The 13,773-nt window shown below is 35.4% G+C and overlaps 1 pseudogene; it reads left to right on the forward strand.

Annotated features, from left to right (window-relative positions):
• Window positions 3,981-7,343, forward strand: LOC18766934 (annotated as a pseudogene).

Genomic DNA, 13,773 nt, shown 5'->3' on the forward strand with positions numbered 1-13,773 from the left:
TTATGCTTGGGGATTAGAGATATCAGGTAACAAACAGTAATAAGGTATCATGCCACCTTCAATTAAAGGACTGTGGTCTGACTGTAGGAAGATAATTTTGATACCTGGATGATATGGGTAGGCTAGGGTCGAAGACTATATATGCTTGGGGATTAGAGATATCAGGTTACAATAAATTTATGATGGCTATAATACTGTAAATTTATTTTTAATAGAAGAAAGAGAAACTAATTTTTTCGAGAAGGATTATACTGTTATTAACTGATTGGATTTCATGTGTTACTTGATTGGTGGCTTTAGGTAATCTTGACAATATTGGATTACTACATTCTTGAAATTAAGAGGCCTGTGTCGGTTTCATGTTGGTCCTTACTGCATCGGCTGCGATTGGATTTGGCAGTTTTGGGTCTAGAATAATTTTCTACCTGGCTATGTCCTGCCTAAACAAGATGGATTTCCAAGCGGGGTTGTGTTTCAAATTGGTAGTATTGGGGTTGGCATGAAATCTACTTGACAAATTCTCCCCGGAACTGATGGATTGCCAGCTTTACTAGGGACTGGTATTCTCATTTTACAATACGCATAGTCTTTTTTATGTCCCTGCATGCTCTCTCTCTCTCTCTCTCTCTCTCTCTCTCTCTCTCTCTCTCTCTCTCTCTCTCTGTGTCACATGTGCACATCTGCGTACAAGGGCAGAAAGTTCACGCCATAACTAGGGACCTTTCATAACCTCTCCTTAGAGCCTAAGTGCTAATGTTTTTTGCATTCTTTTTCAGTGAGGAATTTTTTGCATTTGTATAAATTGCAACTAATTTTTATATATATCAGAATGTTAATTGGGAATTCTTGCATGAGCAGATAACTAATGTTAATTGGGAATTCTTGCATGAGCAGATAACTATGGCATTCATCACTATTTTGATGAGATTTAACAGTCACAGACTAGTTATATTGCTGGGGCCATGATAGCTGCGGCCACTCTAAACTTAGTAGTGACGGAGCTCACAAATTCTAATTTCTAATTTGAACATATGGTCTTTAATGTTCTGGATCTATAACATTAGGCGATCAATTGCCTTCCATGTAGTGCATGAACTTTACCAAATCCTTCTTTGCATTTAAAGGAAATTTTATGAGATGATGCAAAAAGAAGACTGTCAAAGATGATTGGATGCTATCCATCCCTGCTACATGTGTCTGGTTAGTGTTTCTACAACACGCAAAGTTGGGTTCTGTATCACTTTGATATCCATGCAAACCGGTCTTGTTGATGCAAGATAGTAACAAATGGGAAACTTTTAATTGGGAAGATGTTAAGAAGGTATCAAAGCATAGAGATTTACTGTCCATAGATCTTCTATGACATCTATCATTTTCTTATAATGATTTCCATGTGGAGTTAATGCATTTTTAACTGTAACATACTTTGAATGACTCAGGCAATAAGTTCACTTGCCTGAATTTTTCATATGTTTGGAATTTCTTTTATGCTTTATTCATAATTTCCTTTGAATTATTCTGTATCTTAGATTTGGATCTTAACAGGTTGATATCGAAGGATATATCACCTTCATAAGCTTTGTGTATACATATAAAATCATTTCTGATTAGAGTTATCCTTTCATATTCTTATTCTGATCATGCTTAGTATGACGTGGACAACGACGATGAGCTGGGCCGGCGAGAGAGACAACGATGGAAGCAGAGGGAAGAGAATCGGGAGAGAGTTTTTTTGTTTTAGTATGACGTGGACAAAAAGTACAGGTGTTGTCTTTTAATTGGGTTGGGATGCCAGCTCAGTAAACCTCAAGTGACAGACAAGTTTTTCTCCTCTGACAGTCCGTTGATGTGCTAATTTTTCTTAAAACATGTATCAGACAGCCATTGTAGGTGTCTAAAGGCTGAAATGATTGGTCCAGAATTTAACAAAAATCTGGATGAATGGATGTGAGAAGGGTTGACCGCAGCTAAAGTTTAGAATGGAAAATGTGCTCAGTTGGGGAAAGAAGCACCGTGTGCTAGACTCAAACTATGCTGATACTGAGATAAGTTACAGTTAATGGCCAGTTAGTGTCAAGTTTCTTTAATTTGTAGCTCTTAAGTTTTACCTGATTACTGCAAAATGTCCTTTTGACAAGCATTTGTGTTTGCAGGATGTATCTTGGAAGTTGGAGGATTAGTACTCTAAGAAAACTATGAATTATAACTGTTGCTTACAATACTTCTGTTTCAGTTATATATCTTTGCCTTCAAATATTTTGTCAACTTGTTTGGCCTTCATTTAGAGACTCAGATTAGTGCTAAATATTTTTCACACCGGGGTAGGCTCATCTAGTTTGATATTTACATTGATCCACCTAACCCATACGTTTATCCTGCTCCTTAGCTCTCTCACTTAATAGGCCTCACTTCTTGTGTAGAGAGTGCTAGAATCAATGACCCTATCATATTTTAACAATTCAAAATCTCAAGACAGACAGTCATTGGGTTCATAGGGCCATAATTTTGCATTGTTGACTTCTTTTTTTTTTTTTTTTTTTTTTGGGGACCTTTCCTATTGAAAGGGGTGATAGCATATTAAACTCACACACACAACACGGATGCTAGGACTCGAACTTAGGACCTTGCCTGAGGGAGTAAATACTCCAAACCACTACATTAGTGGGTCCCTTGCTTGTTGACTTCATTTAAAAGAAAACCAAAATAGAAAATTTATGTAATGGATGTACATGTACCAATATTTGTTAATAGCAGAAATTAATTGTTGAAGATTAATATTTATACTTATTTCATGAAGCTATGGGGAATAGTTGTGCAAGAAAGAGCATCTAGCGTCTATTAGAACTTGCTGTGTAAGTAAACCTTAGTAGATTTATAGATGTTGGTCAAATTGAGTATTGGTGTTCAGTTTCTATTCAGGTCGAGTTGATGTAGATAGTCTTGGTTTTGGGATTTATGGTTTGTCTGACTTAGAGGACAAATGTGAATTGTGTAAACATTTTGCATAAGGTTTCTAGGAGAGCTGCTGTATACTGTATAGGTTGCTTCCAAGGTGGAAGTTGGCTATAGAATATGAATGAAACTATAATAGCTAATAGGCCAATATGGTAACTGCAGTGTTATCTGGTTGTGGACATTTTGCAGTAATCAGGTAAAACTTCCAAGATCATCCATCACTTGCCCTTCACATTCCTCCTTCAATGGAAAGTTTCTTTTGTCATGCTAAGGCCAGATTGTAGCTTGTTGTCTTCTATTAGACCGAAAAAAAAAAGCTTGTTGTCAACATTGCCAAATTTTCATCCCACCCTTGCACTGCCGCAAGACATTGAAAGCAAGGAAGTGAATGGATTCCTAGATAGCCTCCATAACATTGATGTCAAGAATCCCTTTGATGTTGGTTAGTCAATGATGTTCAAGCCCCTCACTTTACTCGCCAGAGTCGAGTTCTTGTCACTGGGGGAGAATGATTCTGAATAATAAATTAGGGATATTTTAATTTAGTTTCCTGTTTGATTTGTTATTTTTCTGTTCTTATTACTTTCTTGTTTCCAGTAGGAGTAGGATTACTTTCCTATTTGTAGTATTTTTTTAGCAAGGTTAGGTCATTATAAATATTAAATACATGCTATGTAATTCAGTAGAGGCAGAATTGGTTGATAAATGAAAATTATCTCTTGCTTCAATGTTCTTCTAAACCCTAATCTCTCATTCTCTTACGTATTTCTGTTTCTAATCCTCTGTCTTCTTCTTCTATTCTTCTTATTCTGTATGGTTATTTCTCGTACTTACCCTCTATTTCTATTATCTTGAACCCCTAGTTCTTCTTTTATTCTAAAATGCCTCTCTATCTTCTAAACCCGAAGCTCCCTTTGTTTACTAGTTTACCTATTGCCTACCCATCAAGTCATCAACCTACCTGGAATCTTAGGCTTCTTTTTGAGATATTGTTGGGTAGTCGGGTTTTCACAATTTTTTAGTCAATGGAAAAGTTCAGATTGGCAGCAGAATCTCAGAAAAAAGAGGACCATTCTTATAAGAACAGCCAAAGAAGTGATAAAACACCAGAGTGCTCTGGCAGTCCTTGAAGTCGAAAGATATCAGCCAGATGGGATCCAGACGAAGCATGCAGGCTTGCTATTGATGAAGCACCTGTATTTTATCCAACTATTGAGGAGTTTGAAGATACACTTGGTTACATAGCAAAGATATGCCCAGCAGCCGAATCCTATGGTATATGTAAGATTGTCCCTCCCCCTTCCTGGACTCCTCCCTGCCCTCTTTAAGGAGAAACAGATGTGGGAACGTGCAAAATTTTCTACGCATATTCAGCAAGTTGAGTTACTTCAAAACAGAGAGTCCATGAGAAAGAAAAGTAGAGGTCGGAAGTGAAAACGAAGGAGGCACTCAAGAATGAGAACCAAAAGATGTTCAAACGTTGCTTCTGAGACAGATGAGATGTTCGGATTCCGTTCAGGATCAGACTTTACATTTGATGAGTTTCAGAGATATGCCTACACTTTCAAGGAGAGTTACTTTGGAATACAGGATGCTAAGGAGGGTTCAAATGCTGGTGAAACTAAAAAGAAAACATGGAAACCCTCTGTGGAGGATATTGAAGGTGAATACTGGCGAATAGTTGAGCAACCAACAGATGAGGTTGAGGTTTATTATGGAGCTGACTTGGAAACAGGAGTATTTGGAAGTGGGTTTCCTAAGGCATTGTCTGTGGTAACCGGAAATGATTCGGATCAGTATGCAATGTCAGGTTGGAATCTAAATCACTTCCCACGTCTGCCCGGTTCTGTACTAAGTTTTAAAATCAAGTGATATCTCAGTAGTTCTAGTCCCATGGTCTATGTGGAGATGTGCTTTTCTTCATTTTGTTGGCTTGTTGAGGACCACCACCTCTATAGTCTATTCCCTAACTGGGGTGATCCAAAAGTATGTTATGGAGTGTCTGGAAGCCATGCTCCCGCTTTGGAACGTGCAATGAGAAAGCATTTGCCCAATTTGTTTGAGGAACAACCTCATTTACTCAATGAACTGGTCACTCAGCTATCTCCTTCAGTTTTAAAGTCTGAAGGTGTTCCTTTGCATAGAGCTGTCCAACATTCTGGGGAGTTTGTTCTTACTTTTCCGAGGGCATACCATTCTGGATTTAATTGTGGCTTTAACTGTGCTGAGGCAGTCAACGTGGCCCCTGTTGATTGGTTAGAACATGGGCAAAATGCAGTTGAACTCTACAGTAAGCAATGTCGCAAGACATCAACTTCACATGGCAAATTTTTACTGGGATCAGCTCGGGAAGCTGTACAGGCCCTTTGGGAACTATCAGTTCTTGGAAAGAAGACTACAAGAAATATGAGCTGGCAAAGTGTTTGTGGCAAAGATGGTATGCTCACGAGAGCAGTTAAGACGCGAGTGCGAATGTTGGAGGAAAGACTAGATAGTCTTCCAATTTGTTTGAAGCCGCAAAAAATGGAAAGAGACTTTGATTTGAACAATGGGAGAGAATGCTTTTCTTGCTTCTATGACTTACACTTGTTGGCAGCTCGCTGCAAGTGCTCTTCTGACCGATTTTCATGTCTCAAACATGCAAAGCTTTTTTGTTCATGTGACATCAATCATAGATATGTCCTTCAACTTCACACTATCAATGAACTAAATATGCTAGTTGAAGCATTGGAAGGGAGATCAGAAGCCATAATATGGGCATCCGAGGACACTACTGATATGCATACAACTAGACTGGATCATGAAAGTGGCATGTTTCATAAAAGAATCAAGTCTTGTGATCCAAGGGAAACTTGATCTTGTTGCCTGTTTCGGAAGAGAAGATGAACGTAAATGCATCTTGCATTTCGTCTAGTCAGGTTTCTTCTGCATTAGTCCAGTCAGGTCACATCAATCCCGTCTTCCATGATGTTTGTCCGATGATTTTCATGCTCTGAGTCTGAGTTATTTGGGTAACAAATTATCAATTTAGCATGAAATGAATTTGTCACTCTGTTATTATTGTCAAGAGATGTTAAAGCCAAGTCCATAGACTTCCACTGACATAAATCTTCGTTATTTTTCTTCATCATGAATAATACTTACCTTTATTAGATCATTGTTGTGATATATAGATGCAAGATGGATTGCTCTGAATATGTTGTGCTCCGGTTATGATCAAGGTATGGAATTTACTTTAATTTGTGTGAATGTTTCGTTCTTAGATTAAAAAATGTCTGAACTGAACACTGATGTGTGTTAATATTTACAACTACTTGTGTTGACTCTGCTGGTGCAGCAACTCTTCAACCTTATCAATCAGCTGTTGCTATAATAACGGGTATACGTGGTTCAGTCGGTGCCAATCAATTGAAAATTATGTTGTGAGATATCAGCTTGTAAAATTAGTTCTTGTTTCTTCCCCATTATTTATTGACAGACATTGTTGTTAAGAATGAGAAAATTAGGTGAAGGGTAAATGGAAATATTGCACTTGCAAAACCATCTTCATATGTTGACATTTCCTTAATTGTCATTCTTTTCCAGATGTACATCTGGGACTGTTTATCATTTTGTATCTCAGAAGTTGAAGGTCTTTTTCTTAAAGGTATGCAATTTAAATAGACTGTAAATTACCCAGTGGACATGCATTAAAGCTATAGCCTTTGGCAACTGAAACTGTCTCTGTGGTCAGGTCAAAGCTGAAACAAAGCTTGTGTACAGGCCCCCTATGTTGGTAAATTGATGGAAAAGGCCCCCTTATATTGGCAAACTTGTGGTAGAGGAGAATTCAATTTTCACCCCTCCCATTTTTTTCCTGTTTCATTAAGTTGGCCGTTTCTTAAGTGACTCTATTGTATTCATTGATTTTCATGGTTCTTAAAGGTAGAGCAGAAGAGGATGGCAGGAGAGGGGTCCACAGTCAATTGGAGTATGCCTTCCATATTTGTATTATCTTTTACTTCAAAAGGGGTGGATTTCAATTTATGGATGATGCATTTTCATGAGAAATACATACAATTCTCTATCTGGTTCATAGCTTTGTATGGATATGGAAAATAACCAGGTAATACGGCCAACACATTTCTAATGAATATTGTCAATGGTTTAATATCATGCAGATCCTTGTATTTTTATTTGGTGGCCTGAAATTCTTATTCTTTGATGGTGTGGACATGGATGTCATTGTAAAGAGGGAGGAAAACAGGGATGGGTAGTATAAAATACATGGTGTATGCATGGTAATAACGTTCAGACGTCCGTATAGGAGAAAATCTGTCTGATTCCCAAATGATTTATTATTTTGAATTCTCATTCCACTCCTCAATATATGTGTTGAATTTAAGACCTCTTTTTATGTTGTTGTTGCTGTTGGGGTATTAAGAGTAAGATGGGGATGGGAAAAAAGACCTTACCCTAGAAGCTGTGGCTAAAAGTTCGGTGCTATTTTATTGCATTAAGACATTGGAAGTGAAAATAAAACTCATGGAAATTATAAGCTTGATACTATTTGGAAATGTTCTTAATTCATCACAGAAATTGATCTGCTTCGGATTAGCTGTGTATATTATGTTGTGGGATTATTATGGGTTTGTTGTTTCATGGGCTCTGTTTGGAAGATAGATAATGTACAAAATTGCTTATATAACCAACATTACTCTAAAAAAGCGTTATTGGCAAAGGCTTATCCTGTTATCCATTTGGGTCTTAACATAACATCAAAGAAGTGGACAGGAGTAACAAAGGGGAAAAAGCAAAGAAGTGGACGTGAGAACGTGGTTTTTTCCCAAGTACTCTCCCTTTCTTGCCTACTGTTAAGTTGTTGCTTGTGGGCACATGGGGCCTCCACTCTTTCTTGCTCAATATGGGCTTTTTGAGTGCTTCGCTTTGCCCACATGGGGCCCATCCTCAATCAACCTCTTAATGTTATCATGGTAAAAAAAATCAATTCATCTATAACCATTTATTCCATCAACGCAGTTTAGTCCAATAGAAAATAGTCTTGATTTGCTGACCAATGCTCTCAGGTTCGAAACTCTATAACACCTTATCAGTGTGTGAGAAAATCCTCATTTCGTTTCTTGAGTTTGGCAAAAGAAAATAGAAAGAAAGAAAGACCATTTGGTCTAGTGACATTCAGTGTTATGTCGTTGAAGGAAGAAGTCTTTGGTTCAAATCTCATGTGTAAACGGTTGATACATTAATTATAAAAAAAATAAAAAAATGATTGGGACTTCTATTGCAATTTCTATGCACATGTTCTCATGTTCCAATAATATAAATGCTTCGCAACATCTGGTTTTCTTTGGTTATATTTGTATCTGTAAAAGGTGTAAGTGAGCATGCATAAAAACATCATTAAGGATGGTAGTTTTTGGCACATGGTTGCAATGGCTTTCAATTTACTCAAACTATCATCTTTCAAGTAATAATTTACAAAGGGCTAAACTCAAAAGGTCTAATTATTATACGCTAATAAAGGATTCTCAAGGAATATTATGAATTTGGGTTGTACAAGGAAGGTTCTAATGGAAAGGCTTATTTATAGTAAATTAATTATAAGCATTGTTGGTAAAGAAGAACGGCGTCACTTAATACAATTAATCATTGTAACGCCTATTGCTTTGTTTCTTTCACCATTAAATTTGGGTACTTTCTCTTTTATAAGATGAAATGAAATGGTACAACTTGCAGGAAAAAGATCATCAAGTGTGATAAAAGTGGGAATTATTCTAGCTTGCTAGCCTTGTTGATGGGTCACATTCAAGTAATTACCTAGCTCCCACATGGAAAATTAATATGTTGAAAAAGAAAAGAAAAGTATCATTAATTCCACGAGGTTGAGTGACATGAGTCTTAAATTCTCCTTGGTGGGCTCCTTGAAAATTAATATGTGATGCATAATTTTTTTGTTATTAATTCAAGAAAAGGTAAAAAGAGAGAGAGAGAGAGAGAGAGAGAGAGAGAGAGAGAGAGAAGCTTGGAAAAAAAAAGAGAGAAAGAGAAGAATCAATTGGGTTGGGTTGCTTAGCTGTTGACAGATAAAATCTATGGGTTAAACCACATGGAAGACAGGAGATGTGTGTACATTCACACCACATGCCGACCCATGTGAATTGTAAACCCTTTTGTCTACATGTAAACTTTATTTTTCCAAATGGGCTGTAAATTATAAAAGTCAGCCATTATTTTGCAAACGTATATTTTCAATTTTCTGAATTTCAGATAAAAGAACTAATGGGTGTTTGTTGGATTCTCCGAGGCCTTTGGTGTGCTCCGAAGAATTCAAGTTTTTATGGTATCCGTGTGTGTGAGTGAGTTTTTCCCCCTCTCCTTCTTAGCTTTGCTATAAATAAATAAAAAATAATAATAATGATGACATTGCACCAGAACTTTTTTTCTTTCTATTTTCAGGCATTTGTTTGTCTTGTATGTGAGGTAGTCAATACTAGAATAAATATATTACAATCACAATATATTTTGGTAATTTAACCGAAGCAGCAAACTGCAAAAGTTGGATTTTATCGAAACAACCCTGTGGCTGTTCTTGTATATTATTAATTATATCAGTTTGTTAGATTTTAAGCCCGAAGTTGTGCAGCGGGATCTGGTTGCTGCTCTCACAAGTCACCTAGATTGGTTTTTCCTACAAGTTGTTGCAGTAAAAGACAACTCTGAAAAAGGTAATTCATTTTATATCAAACAAATGACAACTCTACACCCGATATACGTACATATACATATACACATACATATTTGTATATACAAATTAATATTTTTTTCTCAGACTTATAATATATGTATTTTTCTCGATTCATATTCGAAATTAAAGAAAATATTAACCCTAATAAAAGAGGATAAGATTATGATCTGTTACTCTATGTTATTCATACTAGGTAGCATCCGAACATGGTATATGTGATTGTCCTCAACTTGTTCTTAATTACCAACGATCGTCATAATTTTGTGACTGCTTTGTTAATTATATAATGGCTGCAGGCTGCTGCAAATGATTCACATATGCATGCATGCCCTCATTAAAAAGCAAAAATAAAAAAATGTCCGCGAGAGAGAGAGAGAGAGAGAGAGAGAGAGAGAAGTGTAAATACAAAAGAGTGGGCAGGCAAGGCATAGTGGAGGAAGGCATCTCAGTCCAGAGGCCAGCTAGCTATAGCTTAGAGAAGTTGTACAAGGCATCTATATATATCTTCCTATCCACCTATTCTACGCATTAGAGATATGTTCTGCCAGCTCAGCACACCCCCACATATATATATATATATATATATATATATATATATATATATATATACAAACCAGTAAATCGAATTGATGATTGTAACACAAGCAAAATTTGATTTGAAGTAGGCAAAAAAAGGTTGCCAGAGAAGAGAGTTTGTGGGCAATCGGTTGTGATTCTGTCACATCGTTGTTTTCTAATAAAATACTATTACATAATTGGATTTGACAATCACTAGTTAGTCGATTATGGCGTACCAGTATCAACCACCGTCTGGTGTGCTACCATCAATATTACTAATCTAGTAAATGCATAAATGTATATTAGATTATTATGTACAATTAGGATAAAAGAATTCGACTCAAAGACGCGTCAAAGTTTAAGAGTTCGTAAGTGTTTTATAGCTCAAGTGGTTAAAAACGTTTATTTTTGTATATGTGATCTTATATTTTGTTCAAGGTCTTAATACATGCTCATACATTACTTAGTTTAATCAATTTTCTTATAAAGTTTAACATTGTGAAGAAATTAACTAATATAAATAATCAGTAGCGCTTAAGTGCTAACCACTTGTTTTAGCTTAGTGCACTTAATTTTATAATCCGAACTGTTCATTTTCAGGTCCTTATTCAAAGATCATCCTTTAAAAAATACACCCAAATCGAAAAATCGTTTAGCAATTTGGTTATTGAGATGAACATTTCATTGTTTGCTGACAACATTATATTCGCATTTAGAAATGAATGGTTTTGATCATGAAAAATATTATGGAGTGGATCAAAATAAGTGACTATTGTCGTATTAACTTGCTAACTGGTTAGTGCTCGAGCGTTACTGTATAAATAATAATTTTTTGGTTGATTGTGAGTAAAGTCTCAACATCGCGAATCATGGCGAAACGAATTTTTTTTAATTCTGAATTTTTAATTTATATTCTGTCTGTCTATTAAATACATAGTTTAAATGGTGAATATAAAATCGAAAGCAGAGTTTTTGGATCAAGACAGACATTTTTTTATTAACTATTATGGAGGCTGTAACTAATTTTATCATTATCATCAGTTACGTAAGATTCACCCTTGTCCCAAATAAAGACCAAAATATAGACGGTGTTCGTTCCCTTGACGTCTACCTTACTTGCCACTCCCACCTCTTCCTCCTCATTTTACCAAAATACCCTTTCCTTTATTGCTTTTACTGATGGCGTACGCTACTCGGTTGGCCCAAAATTTACCCTTGGGGATGTGGTGGGTAATTTCCATATTTAATTTGCAGTGAAAGCTAATCATAGTGTATAAATACTTTGCACACAAAAGTTGATCTTCGATGATTTGTGCATTAAATTGGTTATTGATTGAATAGGGCCCCACTCACTTGCATTATATGTGCTGGGCAAAACCACTTGTTTCTTCAACTCAATAATTGAGTTACTGAATTGACTGCAAATTGTAAAAAACTTTTCAAAATTTTAAATTTATTTTTATTGTTTATGTGGATCTATTTTCTCCATTGCAATTTACATGCATGGGTTCTTCTCCATTTTGTTTTCAGAACATTTATTTGATCCAAAAGTCCACCATGAGCATTAAAGAGTATTTGGAATTTTCAAAAAGATTATACAGTTGCAAGGGCTTCAGCTCAAGTGATTAAAAGTACTAGTTTCTGTATTCGAGATTTTAGATTCGACTTCAAATCTAATCATGATTCTTAATTTGTAATGACTAATAAAAACTAATTCTCTCAAAATTTCAACTTCAGAACTCATTGAAGAAACCCATTGAAAATACTAGTCTAACTTCTCAACTACAACCCAATTAAAAAATACATTTCTCAACCTTTTGGCTCATCGAGTGAGCATATGAGGAATTATTTGCTCAAGTCAAGGATGAACTTTTCATTGCTTGACTTTGATTTTTAACAATAAATTATACCTTCAGTATCTTTCGAATGTTATATAATTTGACATGCTATGTTGTCAGATTTATAAACCATAATCATTCATTATGTGTATACTTAAACATACATATATGGTTTAACATGTGAGTTCTTAACATGACATATAATCATTCGTCCCTAATTACATCTTTTGAAAGCATGGATGGTCTAAAATGTTAATCCATTATTACATATTAACACCAAATGCAAGAAGAAAAAAGAAGCTTGAAAGTCACAACAACCTTATCCCAAAAAGCAAGTCACTTTCAAGTTTAAGTGCAATTTAAAATACGAAAAAGAAACGTAACGTTTGTATACAGTCGTGTCACAAAGTATATGTATGGCTACAATGCTTGATCTTGACAGAATTAGAGAGAAACATACATTATATTACAAAGCTAGAAGAAGCTAATGGTCCCAATAATGCCCAATTATTTTCACATCATGGGTGATGATTAGATCACAGCCATCGAAAATTCCATACAATTTATTAGGGTAGGTTGATAACCCAACTGAAATTGGCCACCATTTACTTCTTTTCATAAATGGCTTGGCCTAATAACATGACCTACATCTAACCAAGATTAATTCAATTCAACAGTGGATCCCACTACTCAAAATGTCTCTTTTAACATCAAAACTTTTTCTTGCCAATTTTCTTTGCTCAATTGTGAGAACAAGATTTTGTCAAACTTCGATTGTCACCATCACAAGAGGCCCCTTACGCCACAAAAACTACAGTCCCATTTCCACCCAACAAAGTTGAAAATTGGAGGATTCTTTTCTTGTTACAATTTTGAAAATTCTACATTTTTATTTGTGGACATAATTCAGTTCGTTGTACATTTTTACCTCTATTTATGTGATTAAAGGTTCGAAACCTCACCCAATGAATTTGTGTAAACTCCCCTCCTCCAATCGTTTATACTAAAAAAAAAAAAAAAAAAAACTATTTTGTAGAACTTTAGGGTCTAAATTTAACATTCAAAGTAAATTTACATAAAATAAAATATTGGTTACAAATGGTATAGTTTAAACAAGATGGCTCACTTACATAATTATGTACAGATGTGAATTGTTAAGTTAAAAAAAAAAAAAAAAAAACCAAGGGCATTTTGGTAAATACAAGATTAGTCAATTAAATATAAAAACATCTGAATTACATAAACAAACCCAGATCTCTAATATACCGATCCAATAAAATATACGTGAAATTAGCTTTCAATGATTAAAGGTCAATGGGACTCACGTTAGGAGTAAAATAGTAATTTCATGCCGATTGTGGGCAACGGCCACTGAAATCCAAAACAGCCCCCAAAAAGCAAAGACGAGCCTGAGCCTCACTTCTTCATCTCCACGAAAAATAAAAAAAATAAAAAAAATAAAAAAATAAAAAAATAAAAAAAAGCTGACGTACATGGGCCGGCTTTTAACTAAATTTAGCTGGACAGACAAAAACCAACTTATTATCATCATCGTCTCTTTGCGCAGCTGTTAAAAAATGTCTGTAACACTCAAAATACGTATTTTTCTTTTTCTGCAATGTATTTATTTATTTCAAATTTGAAAGAATACAACAAAAAAGACTAAAAGATTCCACAGGA

Source organism: Prunus persica, chromosome G8 (assembly GCF_000346465.2).
Source record: "Prunus persica cultivar Lovell chromosome G8, Prunus_persica_NCBIv2, whole genome shotgun sequence".
Lineage (NCBI taxonomy): Eukaryota > Viridiplantae > Streptophyta > Magnoliopsida > Rosales > Rosaceae > Prunus > Prunus persica.